The sequence below is a fragment of the Callithrix jacchus genome, chromosome 1 (assembly GCF_049354715.1).
Source record: "Callithrix jacchus isolate 240 chromosome 1, calJac240_pri, whole genome shotgun sequence".
Lineage (NCBI taxonomy): Eukaryota > Metazoa > Chordata > Mammalia > Primates > Cebidae > Callithrix > Callithrix jacchus.
Genome location: NC_133502.1, coordinates 146,152,271 through 146,169,558, shown reverse-complemented (window position 1 = coordinate 146,169,558; position 17,288 = coordinate 146,152,271). Strand labels below are relative to the sequence as shown.

Sequence of the window (17,288 nt, the reverse complement as noted above, 5' to 3'; positions counted from 1 at the left end):
AAGCAGTTTCAGCAGGAAAGATGGTTACTAAGCAGGTGACTAAAGGTGACTCAGGTCGGGGTAGGTGACCGGGGTGACTCAGGATGGAGAAGGTGACTAGGGTGAGTCAGGACTGTAAATATTTAGGTTAGGAGGGGGATGTGCAAGGGGGACATGTGGTTTCAGCAAGAGGAGTAGGTGCAGGTAACCAGGAAAACAAATATGAACTACTGATTAGAGCTCGTGGGGAGGTCATTTACTGAAACTAGGGGCAAGGAGATGAAGAGAATGAGGAAATTAAACTTTTAAATGGAGAACAAAGAGCATGGAAAGTGAACATACTGATCATTTGAAGAGAAACTTGGGACTCACTGTATTCAACATTATAGTTATTTGCATAAGTGCAATAAGAATTTGTTTTCTTCATAACAGGACACAATTGGAGAAACCAGGTCTTCTACCAAGGCTTTGATTGGAATGGTGTGCTTTCCTTTAAGGAATCAGATTTGACATATAGTGCTAATAAAAGCCCCTTGGGAAAACTGGCCACATACCCTGTCTACACAGTCCCTGACCTGTGGTAGGTATGGAATATTACTATTTGACAGGCCCAGGAGCCCCAGGTCATCTTGGGACCTCAAGAGGAGAGGAATTTACCCAATTCATAGAGGTGTTGAGAGTAGAAACCCATGGCTGGGCTTGAAGGATTTAAAAAGTAGTCTGAGATTCCTTATAGAAGAAAGTTCCAGCAAAGCCAATTTTATAAAGAGCCTAGATGACAAATAATTATTCTTGCTGCACTTCGTGCAAATAATCAGACCAAGCATAAGACTAAAACTTATTTTACAAGTAAATTTGACCTAATATAATTTATCTTTAATAAAAATGGGGAATGGAGGGAGAAAAATTATGCTTCAAAAACAACTATAGGCTGGGTGCGGTGGCTTACCCCTGTAATCCCAGCACTTTGGGAGGCAAGGTGGGTGGATCACAAGGTCAGGAGATCAAGACCATCCTGGCCAACATGGTGAAACCTTGTCTCTACTAAGAATCCGAAAATTGGCTTGGCATGGTGACTCATGCCTGTAATCCCAGCTGCTGGGAGGCTGGGGCAGGAGAATTGCTTGAACCAGGGAGTCAGAGGTTGCAGTGAGCCAAGATCACACCACTGCTCTCCAGCCTGGCAACAGTGAGACTCCATGTCAAAAACAAAAACAAAAACAAAACAAAGCTGTGGTATAACTGTTGTTAGTTGTTGGGGCCCGGCACGTCTGCCGGGGGGCTACTGACCTGCGGGAGTCCCCGAGACCACCAACGTAGATGTCTCGTTCAACCTGAGGGAGAGAGTGTGCGGAAGTGAGAGAAAAGAGAAAAGCGGAGTCTAGAGGACTTGCTTAGGCTATGTCCAAGCAGCAATTTTACTTTTGCAATACAATTCATTATATACTTTTCTGAAGTCAAAGTTGTTTACGCCAGATCAACGTACTTAAGTTACAGTAAGCAAGTTACGCCCACTAAGTTATGCCCAGTAAGTAAGTTAAGTCCAGTAAGTAGGTTACGCCCAGTAAGTAGGTTACTTCCAGTAAGTAGGTTACAGTCACGCCCAGTAAGTTATGGTAAGTAAGTTACAGTTACACCCAGTAAGTTACTATAAGGAAGTTACTAAGTGTAAATACTTAAGTTAATATTTTACAATGAAGGTGACAAGGGTCCAAAATGAACACAATCAAGCAATAAACCATAAGAAGCCAAAAGTGGACACATTGCCTTCCAAGTCCTCATATCCATAAAGTAATGTCTGTTAATTATTTAGAATAACATAGTCCCTCTCTCAGTTCCTGGTTTCCCTCAGCTCGACTCCCCCAACCAGGGATCTGTGTCCGGGCTCAAGCTCACCGTATGGCGAGGCCCATTTCCTAGGGGCCTCACACGGGAGCGATCCCCACAAGTTGTTCTTAAGGTTTTTTTCCCTGCAATTTGAACTAAATCCTAAATTCTTTGTGGGCTACAAGTCCCCATACTAATGCTTTCAAATCTTTTAAAACTGGGAATTTCATTCCTTATCCTAGAACTCATTATTTACCTTATAGTACACTGTTCCCTTAAATACTGTACTGAAACTGTAGATGAGAATACTGACCAGGCACAGTGGCTCACACCTGTAATCCCAGCACTTTGGGAGACTGAGGTGGGTGGCTCACTTGAGGCCAGGAATTCGAGACCAACCTTGCCAACATGGTGAAACCCTGTCTCTACTAAAAATACAAAAAATCAGCTGAGCGTGGTAGCATGTACCTGTAGTCACAGCTACTAGGGAGGCTGAGGCATGAGAATCGCTTGAACCTGGGAGGTGGAGGTTGCAGTGAGCTGAGATGAGATTGTGCTACTCCATTCCAGCCTGGGCAACAGAGCAAGACTCTTGTTTCAAAAAAAAAAAAAAAAAAAGGAGAGAGAATACTAATGCCTTTGTCATGCAAGTCTCGGAACCCCAGCCTGGACTAAGGTTGCCAGTTGCAAAGCACTTCCACTCCTTTCCTTGGGATCAACACCTCTCCTCACTATGCCTCTGGTCAGAAGAAAAAAGTTAGAGTGGTCTTCGCCCTTTTTCCATCTTCTTTAGCCAACACTTTCAGATTAACGTGCTATAATATCCAAAAGGAGGGATCAGAATCGCCACTGTTAAAATTATGACTGAGACAGTGAAAGAGATCTGACCTCACCGACTCCATCTTGCTTGCTTCTAACCTCCAGTCTGTCCTTGTTCATTCCTGGGCACAGATCAAACTTTGGGAGGAACTTAGTTTATAGTTTAAAACAAAAATGATAATAGCCCTTTCCCAAAATAAACCTCCTTCTTGCCTGGGGACTAGACTGCCTTTGTGGGATTAATAAAGTAGCCACAAGATTAGAAATTATGGTTTAGGATTCATGTAGCTGGAGGCTATAAGATTTTGACCCTCCCCAAATTGCTCCTGGGGATAACACCACTATTGTAAAACCTAAGATCAGTGCTTGAGATATTTTGCAGACCCTGCACTTGAAGGATCAGCTGGTACCACCCAGATTGGTAAACTGGATCATCTGTTCTTGTGTCCTCCAGCCAGGAACTGACTCAGCAGAAGAAGACAGCTTAGACTCCCTATAATTTCATCTACAACCCAACGAATCAGCACTCCTGATTCACTGGCTTCCCCCAGCCCATCAAATTATCCTTGAATACTCTGATCCCCAAATGCTCTGCGTGAATTACTTTTTCTCTATTGTAATTCCCCTGTCTTGATGAATCAGCTCTGTGTAGGCAGTGGGAAAGGCAAATTCATTAGGTGGTTACGAAAATATACAGGTGGCCAGGCGCAGTGGCTCATGCCTGTAATCCTAGCACTTTGGGAGGCTGAGGCAGGTGGATCTTGAGGTCAGGAGTTCAGGACCAGCCTGGCCAAGATGGTGAAACCCCCGACTCTACTAAAAATACAAAAATTAGCCGGGTATGGTGGCAGACACCTATAGTCCTAGCTACTGGAGAGGCTGAGGCAGAGAATTGCTTGAACCCAGGAGGTGAAGGTTGCAGTTGAGCTGAGATCCTGCCACTGCACTCCAGCCTGGGCAACAGAATGAGACTCTATCTAAAATAAAAATAAAAATAAAATACGCATGTGAAGCTGCCCCCCACCACACACACACACAGGAGGAAAGGCAGTGTGGAAGCTCAGAGCAGACCTCGAGTGGAGAGAGATCTGGGAGCCACTTTAAGTTAAAAAAAACACTGAGGATTGGCCCAACTGCTACAGGAGAGAGCATGCAGAGGAGTGAGCAGAGTGGAGGAGCCAGCCAGTGCAGCTGTGCTGGGAGAAGCAAGCAGGAGACAGAGCAGATGTGTGTCCTGAGGAGGTGAGACCCACAACACCAAAGGCCCTGGGTAGTCCATGAGAATGAGGTGCAAGAAGACACTAGTGGCCGTGGGATCAGAGGGCCACTGGAGACAGCAGATTTGGTGGCAAAGGGGAGTTGAAGAAATAGAAAAAGTGAACACAGACCATTCTTGAAAAAGCTCAGTTGTCCAAGCAGGTGGAAAATGGACCCTGGGCTGGAGGAGGCCAAAGAGATGAGGGGTTCTGAGGAAGGGCATGTTTGGAGGCCAACAGGAGGCAACCAAAGGAAAAAGGGGAGGGCGGGTGTGGTGGCTCATGCCTGTAATCTCAGCACCTTGGTAGGCTGAAACAGGAGGACCGCTTGAGCCCAGGAGTTCAAGAGCAGCCTGGACAACATAGTGAGACCTGGTCTCTACAAAAACTAAATTAGCCAGGCATAGTGGCGCATGCCTGTGGTCCTGTAACCACCCAAGTGTTCAGTTTGCCCGATGCCTAGGCAGAGCCGATTCATCAAGACAGGGAAATTGCAATAGGGAAAGAGTAATTTATGCAGAGCTGGCTGTGTGGGAGCCCAAAGTTTTATTATCACTCCAATCAATCTCCCTAAGCATTCAGGAGCAGAGCTTTTAAAGATAACTTGGTGGGTAGGGGGAAGCCAATGAGCCAGGAGTGCTGGTTGGTCAGAGATGAAATCATAGAGAGTTGGAGCTGTCTTCTTGCACTGAGAGTTCCTGTGTGGGGGCCACAAGATCAGATGAGCCAGTTTATTGATCTGGGTGGTGCCAGCTGATCCATCAAGTACAGGGTCTGCAAAGCATCTCAAGCACTGATTTTAGGAGCAGTTTAGGGAGGGTCAGAATCTTGTAGCCTCCGGCTGCCTGATTCCTAAACCATAATTTCTAATCTTATAGCTAATGTTAGTCCTACAAAGGCAATTTAGAGCCCAGGCAAGGAGGTCTGCTGTGGGGAAGGGCTGTTATCGTCTTTGTTTTAACTATAAACTAAGTTTCTCCCAAAGTTAGTTCAGCCTATGCCCAGGAATGAACAAAGACAGCTTGGAGGTTAGAAGCAAGTTGGAGTCAGTTAAGTTAGATAGGTCTCTTTCACTGTCTCAGTCATCATTTTGCAAAGGCAGTTTCAGCCCCTGCTACCCAAGAGGCTGAGGCAGGAGGATTGCTTGAGCCGCCAAAGCTGGAGGCTGCAGTGAACCATGATCATGCTACTGCCCTCCAGCCTGGGCACTAGAGTGAGACTCTGTCTCTTAAAAAAAAAAAAAAAGGAAAATGGAGGTTGAAACAGGTTCTCTTCATACATGGGATGTGGGTGTGCTACCCTAGATAGCATGTGTTTTATGTCTCAGGTTTAAATAGACTTCCACATTCTGGGGTGAGGCTAAGCAGCAGACTCTGATCACAGAGAAAATGAAATCCAGCACTAAAGTAACTCAGTCACTTTTGACTGAAGAAAGCTATTGTATTGCGGTTTTGCATAATTTGTGAATAAGTGGAAATTAAAGGAAAAAAGAAATCACATTTAAAAAATAGTATCACATAAAAGCAAGTTAGGCTCATTGTGACTAAATAAAAATTTTCACTAAATTAACGTAGTACTTTGTCTTACTATGGTAAAGAGGAAAGGGCTCAATTTTCATTCCACTCTTGTTCTTGGATTTAAAGTCAGTTTCTGGTGCTTGTTCTGCTTGGGTAATGAATCAATGTTCAATCTGTCCAAATGGATGAGAACATGTAGGAAGGTCTTTAAAATTAAATTAGGCCAGGCTAGGTGGCTTATGCCTGTAAGTCCCAGCACTCTGGGAGGCCTAGGTGAGTGGATCACTTGAGGTTAGGAGTTCAAGACCATCCTGGCCAACATGGTAAAAACCCATCTCTACTAAAAATACAAAAAATTACCTGGGTGTGGTGGCTCACACCCGTAATCCCAGCTACTCAGGAGGCTGAGGCAGGAGAATCGCTTGAACCCAGGAGGTGGAGGTTGCAGTGAGCCCAAACAGCACCACTGCACTCCAGCCTGGGTAACACAGCAGGACTCCATCTTGAAAATAAAGTTAAAGTAAAATTAAAATAATAAAAATAAATTAAGAGTCGGGTGCAGTGGCATGCACATGTAGCCTTCCAGCTACTTGGGAGGTTGAGGCCATGAAAATTGCTTGAGCCCAAGAGTTAGAGCCAGCCTGGGCAACATTATGAGATCCCATCTCAAAGAAAAACAAGTAACAGCAATAAATTAAAACCAGTGAGGGATGCTTTCCTGTTGTTAGCAGGAGAGGGCAAGGAAGAACTTAGTCTGGAGAAGCTGGAGTACACAGAGTGCCAAGTCATGGGATCAAGTGAGGACGGGGGCTCAGTTTCCAGATTAGACCCTTTACAGTCTGAGGCCCCGGTGGCTACCCCAACTGTGCCAAGCTCCTTTTGAAGTTGGCTCCTAGAAAACTTCTTCCAGCCTTTAGGACTCCTGCCTAATTTTTTGCTACTCTGTGCTCCAGCTACGCAGAGCTATTTTGAGTTCCCCAGAGGATCATGTTCTGTCACCTCCAGGCCTTGGCACAGCCTGTTTCCTGTTCCCACACACTCCGCACTCCTCTACCCTCACCACACTGAGCCTCCCCTGGCTACTGTCTGCAAGTCCTTCAGTGCACAAGCCGCTTTCTCTTAGAACCTTCTCTGCTCTCCCCAGATGGGCTCCCACAAGACTGTCTTCACTTTTTTTTGTTTTTTGAGATAGAGTCTTGCTCTGTTGCCTAGGCTGGAGTGCAGTGGCGTGATCTCAGCTCACTGCAGCCTCCACCTCCTAGGTTCAAGTGATTCTCCTGCCCAGCCTCCCAAGTAGCTGGAATTACAGGTACCTGCTACCACACCTGGTAAATAAAATAAAAAAATATAAATGTTTATATTTTTAGTAGAGTTAGGGTTTCACCATGTTGGCCAGGCTGATCTTGAACACCTGACCTCAAGTGGCCTTGGCCTCCCAAAGTGCTGGGATTAAAGGTGTGGGCCACCACACCCAGCCCCTTCTTTACCCACTTATCCTTTATGGCATCTGCCTCTTTTGTCTGTCATTCCCTCTAGAGTGTAGGTGCCTTCAGGTAAGGAACCATCTGGAGCACCTTCCCAGCACTGAACCCAGGGCAAAGCCCTAGAGAGACAAAGTAACAAGTCAGGTCAGGCCTCTGCCCGAGGTTGCCTGGAGCCTTGTATTGTCACTGTGTCCTATGGGCCAGGAGCTCCTTGAGATTAGGGCGTGGGCTCTCTCCTACTCTATGCCCAGCACCAAGCATAGGACTTCTTTTTTTTTTTTTTTTTATGGCATCTCACTCTGTCACCCAGCCTGGAGGGCCATGGCACAATCTTGGCTTACTACAACCTCCACCTCCCAGGTTCCTGTGATTCTCTTGCCTCAGCTTCCCAAGTAGCTGGGACTATAAGGCATGTGCCACCACGCCCAGCTAAGTTTTGTATTTTTAGTAGAGACAGTTTAACCATGTTGGCCAGGCTGGTCTCAAACTCTTGACCTCAGGTGATCCTCCTTATAATCCCAAAGTGTTGGGATTACAAGGACTTTTTATATGTAGCAGATGCCAATAAACATTTTCTGAATGAGCAAGTGCAGAAGAGAAAACATGGCAGTGATGACTGAGGCATAACTGACTGCATCTGTTCTCAGGCCACACTCTGACCCTTGGGTGAACATGACTGTTCTCTAAGTTGTTGCTGAAGTCAGCTTCCTGGCCAGTTCCTCAGCGGAAGAAGTGAGACATGGAGCCACCCGAGCTGCCCAACCCCAACTGCTGAGGGCCTGCCCGGAGGTCATGTGGCCAAAGAGCCTGCTTCTCCCTGGGCTGTCTGTTGTCCCATTTTCAGGCACCTTTGCTGATCACACCCTCGCTGGTCACACCCTTGCCCATGCTGCTTCCTGCTTCTCCAAACTTGGTTCTCATCCCTGTAACATAAGCATTGTTTTTATACTGTCCCTAAGAGAGCAAACCCTCCATCACACTCTGGAGGGTGTGGGAGATGAAAGTCAATACCTACAGTCTCTGATGGAGGCTTGTGACTTATGACACCCCCACTGGCCTCCATTTTCCCGTGTACCCCACTGCTGCATCCACCAAGGCAGTTTCGAGTGCCTGCTGCATGCCTGGTACCACAGCAAGTGCTAGGGATAGAATGCAGAACTAAAGAGACTGCTATGGTCCTTTGGCCACAAACCGTAGTTTACAATAAAAGTGAACTATATCCACAGATAAATATATGATCCTGAATTATGATGAGGACAGTGAAGAAACTAATTGAATACCATGTGAGAAATTAGGAAAGGGACTTCTTTTTTCCTCTTGAGACAGAGTCTCGCTCTGTCTCCCAGGATGGAGTGCAGCGGGGCGATCTTGGCTCACTGCAACCTCTGCCTCCTGGGTTCCAGCAATTCTCCTAGACTCCTGAGTAGCTGGTATTATAGTCATGCGCCACCACACCAGGCTAAGTTTTTGTATTTTTAGTAAAGATGGGGTTTCACCATGTAGGTCAGGCTGATCTCGAACTCCTGACCTCGTGATCCACCCACCTTGGCCTCCCAAAGTGCTGGGATTACAGGCGTGAGCCACCACGCCTGGCAAGAGGGACCTTCTTTAGATAGGTGACCAAGAAGAGTCTTTCTGATGAGTCAATGTTTCAGCTGAAACCCTCACCCCAAATGACTTCCAAATGATAATGATCTCTTTCCTCACTGGGTCCCTCAGGAGTGCTGGAATACTACAGTGTCCTAAGAAATGCACAGGGTTTTGGATAATTAAGGCCGGGGTTCACGTCCAAGCATGTCCCTTCACACAGAACTTCTCAAAGTCCTCCCTTGTGAAATGGAGACAACCACCACGAGAGGGCAGTAGTGAGGACTACATGAGAAGAGGTTTGTGAGGCCACTGCCCAAGCACTCAGGGAGGGGTCTCATTCCTGAGCCCCCACTCCCAGGCCTGTTTCCACCACTTGCAGCCTTCAGGGACCTTCCCACCCTCAGACCTCATCTTGACAGTTTATCCCTATCACTGGCTTCATCCCTAGTTTGGCTGATCCTGCCCCTCCCCACACCCAGTTAGGACAGTGAGTCTGACATTCTCTTCTTACCCTTAACTTCAAAGGGTCCCCAAAGCTTTCACAACTCTCATGTTTCTCCCTCACTGTCCTTAGGAATCTCCTCCGTTCTAGGGCTTCAAAATCTCTCTGGGCATAGTGGCTCACGCTTGTAATCCCAACATTTTGGGAGGCTGAGGCAGGAGGATCACTTGAGGTCAGGGGTTCGAGACCAGTCTGGCCAACATGGTGAAACCCCATCTCTACTAAAAATACAAAAATTAGCCAGTGTGATGGTGGTGCCTGTAATCCTGGCTACTTGGGAGGCTGAGACAGGAGTATCACTTGAACCTGGGTGGCGGAGGATGCAGTGAGCCCAGATGGTACCACTGCACTCCAGCCTGGGCGACAGAGCAAGACTCTTTAAAAAAAAAAAAAAAATCTGTATCTTCATGGAGACCTTTCTCACCACACTGCTTCCTCAGGGTCATCTCTGAAAACAACCCCAGGACACCAGAGTGCTCCATAGTAACCTGGGCTCCACTGTGTGATGTTGCCCCTCTATCCCCCGAGGCTGACCAGCTTGATGCAGACTTGTGCTAGAAGATCATCTCCAGGTTGATAGGCAGATGAAGAGATGCTCAACACAGTTAATTATCAATCAGGAAATGCAGACCAAACCCACGGTGAGATACCACTTCGCACTTGCTAGGATGTTTAAGATTGGAAAGATAAATAATAACAAGGATGTGGAATTTATTTATTTTTTATTTTTGAGACAGGGTCTTGCTCTGTCACCCAGGTTGGAGTTTAGTGGTGCAATCATGGCTCACTGCAGCCTTGAACTCCCAGGCTCAGTGATCCTCCCACTTCAGCTTCCTGAGTAGCTGGGAACACAGGTGTGTGCCACCCTCCCCAGATAATTTTTTTGGTAGAGATGGGTTTTTGCCATGTTTCGCAGGCTAGTCTCAAACTCCTGGGCTCAAGTGATCCTCCCACCTCAGCCTCCCAAAGTTTTGGGATTACAGGCGTGACTCATGGTACCCAGCCTGGGTATTTGGCTATTCTTCCAAAGCTCTGTTAACCAGGTTCTCTCCTCTTCATGATTCTCTCTGCTAATGACGACTTTTGAGCCTGGAAATCATGAGGAATGGCAAGTCTATAAATTTCTGCCAACTGAGGTGCCCAGAGCTGCCCTGTTTCAACTCTTTTGAGAACCCTTCTTAGATTTTCTGACTCACCCCATAACACCCCAATAAACCCATCATTTTGATTGGTATATCCACACCCACTTCTCTCCAGCCACACCCCCTCCCTGACCTCTGGCAACCACTAATGTTTTCCATTTCTGTAACTGTGTCATTTCAAGAGGGTTTTATAAACAGAACCATGCAGTTCTGTAACCTTTGGGGGCTGGCTTTTTTCCCTCAGCATGATTCCCTATAGATTCATCCTGGTGGTTTTGTGTATGGGTAGTGTGTTCCTTTTTAAATTTAATTTAGTTTTTGAGATGGAGCGTTGCTCTGTCACCCAGGCTGGCATGCAGTGGTGCCATCTCAGTCATCAGAACGTCTCCCTCCTGGGTTCAAGCAATTGCCCTGCCTCAGCCTCCTGAGTAGCTGGGATTACAGACGTGCGCCCCCATGACTGGGTAATTTTTGTAATTTTAGTAGAGATGGGTTTCACCATGTTGGTCAGGCTGGTCTTGAACTCGTGATCCACCCAGCTGGGACTCCCAAAGTGCTGGGATTACAGGCACGAGCCACTGTGCCCTGCCATGTGTTCCTTTTTATTACTGGGTATGGAATGAGTGCACCACAGTTTATTCAACTCTTCACTATTAACTAGTGAAGGACATATAGTTTGTTTCCAGTTTGGGGCTATTATGAATACACCTGCTATAGACATTTGTGCACACACTTTTTGCATAAGTGTAAGTTATCATTTCTCTGAGATAATGAATGGTCAGTAGTGTAATGTCTGGCTCATGGGTAGTTACATGTTTCATTTTTATAAGAAACTGCCAAATTGTTTTCCAGAGTGGCTGTACGAGTTTTCATTCTCACCAGACGTATATAATTGATCCAGTTTCTCTGCATTCTCATTAGCATTTGCTATTGCTGCTATTTTTTATTTTCTCCATTTTGAGAGGAGTGCAGTGATATCTCATTGTGGTTTTAATTTGCTTTCTCAAACGGCTAATAATAATGTTGAACATCTTTTTGTGTGCTTATTTGCCTTCTGTATATCCTCTTCAGTGAATTTTGTCATGTCTTTTGCCCATTTTGTAATTCTATTCTTGTTTTTTTGCTGTTGAGTTTTGAGAGTGCTTCTTATTTCTAGACACTAGTCCTTTTGTCAGGTATGTGGTTTGCAAATATTTTCTCCCAGTCTGTAGCCGTAGCTTGTTTTTTTTTCCTCTTTACAAGGTCTTTTGCATAGCAAAAGCTTTTAATGTTGATGAAGTCCAATATATAAATGTTTCTCTTTTTTTTTTTTTTTCTGAGATAGAGTCTTGCTCTGCGCCCAGGGTGGAGTGCAGTGGCACAATCTCAGCTCACTGCAGCCTCTGCCTCCTGAGTTGAAGTGATTCTCCTGCCTCAGCCTCTCGAGTATCTGGGATTACAGGTGTGCACCACCATGCCTGGATAATTTTTGTATTTTTAGTAGAGATGGGATTTCACCATGTTGGCCAGGCTGGTCTTGAACTCCTGACCTTGTGATCTGCCCACCTCAGCCTCCCAAAGTGCTGGGATTTCAGGTGTGAGCCACCATGGCCAGCCATAAATGTTTCCTTTTATGAATCATGTTTTGGGGGCTGAGTTTAAAAGCTCTTTACCTCACTCTAGATCCCAAATGTTTTCTCCTGTGCTTTTTTTCTAAAATTTTTATAAAATTGTTAGTTTTTTAAAATCCTCAATGCAACAGTATTGAGAGAGAGGATTGTCTTTAAAATATGAAATGGTTCACAAGTTTTTATGTCATTCTTACATGGGGTCATGCTAATCTTCTTTGTATCATTCCAATTTGGGTTTATGGGTTGCCAAAATGAGCACAAAGTCTTATGGTTTTGTGTTTACATTTTAGTCTGAGGTCCTTTTATTTATTTATTTTTTATTTTTTGGGACAGGGTTTTGCTCTGTCACCCAGGCTGGAATGCAGTGGTACAGTCATAGCTTGCTGCAGCCTCCATCACCCGAGCTCAAGCAATCCTCCCTCCACAATCTCTGTAGTAGCTGGGACTACAAGTGCACCCCACAATGCTCAGCAAATTTTTGTATTTTTTTGTAGAGACAGGGTCTTGCCATGTTGGTCTCAAACTCCTAACCTTAAGTGATCCTCCCACCGTGGCCTTCCAAAGTGATGAGATTACAGACGTGAGCCACCACATCCAGTGCTGAGGTCCATTTTAAGTTAATTTTTGTGCAATATATGAGACTTATGACAAGGTTTTATTGTTTAGTTGTTGGGGGCCTATAGATGTTCAGTTGCTTTAGCAGCATTTGTTGAAAAGATTCTTTTCTCCATTGATTGCTTTTGCACCTTCATCAAAAGTCAGCCGTCAAAAGTAGTTGCATGGAACTATTACTGAGTTCCGTGTTCTGTTCCACTGATCCATGTGCTATTCCCGGCCCAGCACCACACTGTTGTGATTACTGTGACCGTATAACAGGTTTTAAAATCAGGTAGACTGATTTTTTTCTAAAATTAGCTGAATTTTAATAAACTATCTAAAATTATTCTAGCTATTCTAGTTCCTTTGCCTTTCCACATAAATTTTAGAAAAGTTTTGTCAATATTTGCAAAAGATATATTTTTTTTTAATTTGGATAGGAAGTGTGCCAATATGGGAAAAACTGACAACTTTCCTATGCTTAGTCTTCCAACCCATAAACACAGTTTTACCTCTCAGTTTATTTAGATATTCTTTGATTTCCTTCATCAGCATTTTGTAGTTTTCAGCATAGAACTCCTATAGATTTTCACCCAAATATTCCATGTTTTGAGTGATTATAAATGCTATTTTATTTTTAATTTTGGTTTCCATGTGTTCATTAGTATAGAGATTCAAGGACAGGGGTGTGTGTGTGTGTGTGTGTGTGTGTGTAGATTCTTTGGGACTTTCTACTACATCATTATATCATCTGCAAATACAAACTGTTTTATTTTTGACTTTCTGAAACATGTGCCCCTCCTCTCCCCTCCCCTCCCCTCCTTTCTCTTGTCTTCTTTTGTTTTCTTGCCTATTGCACTGCCTAGAATGTTCAGGTCTATGTTGAATAAGAGTGGTGAGAGTGGGTATCCTTGCCTCATTCCTAATCACAGAAAAAAAGCATTCTGTTTTTTACCATTAAGTGTAGTATTAAATGCAGGGTTTTGTAGATGCTCTGAATCAAATTCAGGAAGTTCCCTTTATTCCTAGTTTTCTGAGGGGTTTTTGATATTTTGAGTTTTGTTTCTAATGGAGCTAAAAGCTGTAGAGAACTTTATGAAATTGAATACATTCTAGTATAGCCACTTTATATCCAAGCTGTTAAGAGTTTTGTATTAGAGGTTGGGTGCAGTGGCTCATGCCTATAATCCCAGCACTTTGGGAGGCTGAGGCAGGCGGATCATGACGTCAGTAGTTCCAGACCAGCCTGGCCAAGATAGTAAAACTCTGTCTCTACTAAAAATACAAAAAATTAGCCTAACATGGTGGCACATGCCTGTAGTCCCAGCTACTTGGGAGGCTGAGGCAGGAGAGTTGCTTGAGCCCAGCAGGCGGAGGCTGCAGTGAGCTGAGATCGCACCAATGCACTCCAGCTTGAGCAACAGAGCAAGACTCTTGTCCCTCCCCACAAAAAAAGAAAGAGTTTTGTGTTAGAGAAACCATCAACCTTATATGAGAAGATTATTCATGTGTGTTAGAATTTGCATCTTAGGGAAAACCCTCATTTTAGAATTGCGTTGAGAACAAGACCCTGGGTTTATTAATTGCAACTTTTGGCACAACCGTTAGAGCATTTATTTGCATCACGGTTACATTTCTGGGAAATTCATCTTACAGTAAAAAAGGTAAATAAAAGAATATTTTTTCAGAAGAATTAATGTAGAAGGGCTGGATATAATTCTAGACACCCACAGTCCAAACCTTTTACCCATTGACACAATCCACAAACTAATGGAATGACATGGAATGAATTAAGTGAAATAAAGCTCATATGATCATTGTACAGTGTTCTCCCTGGGCTTCATGGAAGAATTAGGAAGCCACACTAGGTGCAGGTGCTCAGCCTGGAGTGCAATGGCACTATCTCGGCTCACTGCAATCTCTGTCTCCTGGTTTCAGGTGATTCTCCTGCCTCGGCCTCCAGAGTAGCTGGGAGTACAGGTGTGAGCCACTGCACCCGACCTGATTTTGTATTTTTAGTACAGATGGGGTTTCACCATGTTGGCCAGGCTGATCTACAACTCCTGGCCTCAGGTGATCCACCTGCCTCGGCCTCCCATAGTGCTGGGATTACAGGCATAAGCCACCATGCCCAGCCCCTAAAGCCAGTTCAGATGACCCTGAAGACAGGGTCCTCAGAAGCCTGGGGTGTTGCATGTGTCCATGCTTCCAAGGCCACAAGTAAGATAAGGCCTGAGGTGCAAGTTGCTAATCTGTCAGAGAGCAATTCAAGGGTCTGGGTTGGAGTTGAGGCCAGATTAAGGAGAGTTAGAAGTGGGAGGGATAAATGGAGATAAAAAGCATCCTCCAAGAGGACTGGTTGTGAAGAGGAACGAGAAGGTGAGAGATGAAGAAAGGACAGGGATGTAGGGAGCTTCCCCAGCAAGCTGAAAGACCTGACCATGTTTCAGTGCTCATGCAAAATGCCAGCTGGAGAGGGGAGGTTGAATACACAGGAAAGAAGACAGACCATTAGGCAGGTTTTCTCCAAAAGCCTCGTGATGCGTAACTAAGATTGGGGTTTGGGAATTGAAGGATAGAGGATTTAGGTTTGATATAAAGAAAAACTAAGGAACAAAAAAACAGAACTGTGAATCAGTGGCAAGGCCTTTGCAGACCAAGGTACTTGGACAAAATGAGGGTTGAAGTGCCTTTCAAAGATTTGAATTCTTGATCCCATCCCACATTTTATGGTGAGGGGGTTCACAATTTACAAATGAACTGTGCATTTCTGATCAAGAATGGCTGATAAAATTCTCCTCATTATTTCATTCAAGGTCTGTAAGTACCCACTGTGTGCCAAGCACTGGGTTGGGACACAGCAGATCTGAGTTCTATACACCAGTCCTTTTCCACTTAATGTCAATTATTTAAAGAGATCAGGTCAGGTGCAATGGTGAGCACCTATGATCCTAGCTACTCGAGAGGCTGAGGTGGGAGGATGGCATAAGGCAGGAATTGGAGGCTGCAGTGTGCTACAGTCATACCTATGAATAGCCACTGCACTCCAGCCTAGGCAATGTGGAAAGACCCCATCTCTAAAAATAAAAATAAACAATTTCAAAAGGGCTGGGCATAGTGGCTCACATTTGAAATTCCAGCACTTTCACAGCTTAAGGCTGGAGGATTTTTTTTTTTTTTTTTGAGGCGGAGTTTCGCTCTTGTTACCCAGGCTGGAGTGCAATGACGCGATCTCGGCTCACCACAACCTCCGCCTCCTGGGTTCAGGCAATTCAGCTGGAGGATTTTTTGAGGCCAGGAGTTTGAGAACAGCGTGGACAATCAAGTAGGACCCCCATCTCTACAAAAAAATTTAAAAATTAGCTGGGCATAGTAGCAAGCATCTGTAGTCCCAGTTTCTTGGGGGGTTGAAGCAGGAGGATTCCTTGAACCCAGGAGATCAAAGTTACAGTGAGCTGTGATCACACCTCTGCACTCCAGCCTGGGCAACAGGCTCAGGCTTGTGGTCCCAGCTACTTGGGAGGCTGAGATGGGAGACTCACCTGGGAGGTTGAGGCTGCTGTGTGCCAGATGCCACTGCACTCCAGCCTGGGTGACACAGTGAGACCCATTCTCAAAAAGGAAAAAAAGAAACCTGTAACTTCAGTCAAGACCTAGATGCTGAGACTCATTCTTTTCTCTTGTCCTGTTCCCAGCCTGCTGCTCTTTCTCTTCCATTTCCTGTCCTGGGTGTCACTGATCAGGTGCCAGATCTGAGTGTCTGCCCTGCATTTCCTCTCTCTCTAAACCCAGACCCTATTTGACTCTTGTCAGCCCATCCGCTTCTCTGGCTCAGGCCCCCTTCATTCCTCATTGTGACGGCTGCTTCTAGAATAGACTGTTACCTATTCTAACTGGTCTTCCTGCCTCCAAACCTGCTCCTTCCCCAACCATCTCCATGCAGCTCCATGTGCAATTTCTTTTCTTTCCTTCTTTTCCTTTTTGTTTATTTGAGACAGAGTCACCCTCTGTCACCTAGGCTGGAGTGCAATGGCGTGATCTCAGCTCACTGCAACCTCTGTCTCCCAGGTTCAAGTAATTCTGTCTCAGCCTTCCAAGTAGCTGGGATTAAATGTGCCTGCCACCATGCCTGGCTTTTTATTTTTTTTATTTTTAGTAGAGACAGGATTTTACCATGTTGGCCAGGCTGGTCTTGAACTTCTGACCTGAAGTGATCCACCTGCCTCGGCCTTTCAAAGTGCTGGGATTACAGGTGTGAGCCACTGCACCCAGCCTCCTTGTACAATTTCAAAAAGAAATATTAGTCCCACCACTTGCCTGTTTAAGATTGTTCAAAGACCCTGAGAGCTCTTAGAGTAACACCCAGACTCTTCCTAGCCTGCCCCACTCCAGCCTCCCTAGCCTCATCTCTCACAAGCTCTCTCTTCACCCTTCATTCCTTCCATGCTGATTATCTCTCAGCTCTCCAGCCCCAGGGCCTTTGCACAGGATAGGCCTGCTGTCTGAATTCTCTTCCTACCCCACGTTGCCTGGCTCCCTCCTACTCACTCCTCAGGTCATTTTCTCTGGGGCTCTGTATCTGCCCTGCCCCTCCCCAGTTCCTGTACCACCTGATGCTACAGAACTTGTGCACTGCATTGCAATTGCATATTTACATAAGTGTTTTGCTCACTAGCCTGTAGGTTCTGTGTGGGTAGGGCTAGAGACTATTTCTATCCTGTTCATCTTTTGGTATTCTCATATATAAATATAACTCATCACCTGCTGACATTTGAGCCCTTCTGCTGCTCCAAGTAAACACAGAGCTCTTAACACAGAGCTATGTACTGTAGATGCTCAATGTGTTGAGAGGAAGAATCAATGACTCTTCCCCAGGGAGCATGTTTTCAGTTCTAACATGGATGGCTGGGCTGCCCCATGCTGTTTGAGCAGTTTTAGATTTACACCAGGAGGGAGTGCTGTCCA

At 45.3% G+C, this 17,288-nt stretch overlaps 1 protein-coding gene and 1 non-coding gene across 2 annotated transcripts in view; one reads left to right on the top strand and one right to left on the bottom strand.

Moving 5' to 3' along the window:
• The window catches only part of TRIM14 (tripartite motif containing 14), a 129,395-nt gene that overhangs the window by 76,474 nt on the left and 35,633 nt on the right, over positions 1-17,288 (top strand). The gene's annotated exons all lie outside the window — the stretch shown is intronic.
• Positions 11,880-11,985, bottom strand: LOC118148297 (U6 spliceosomal RNA). Its single transcript, XR_004735062.1, has one exon. It is a non-coding gene; the product is annotated as a U6 spliceosomal RNA (small nuclear RNA).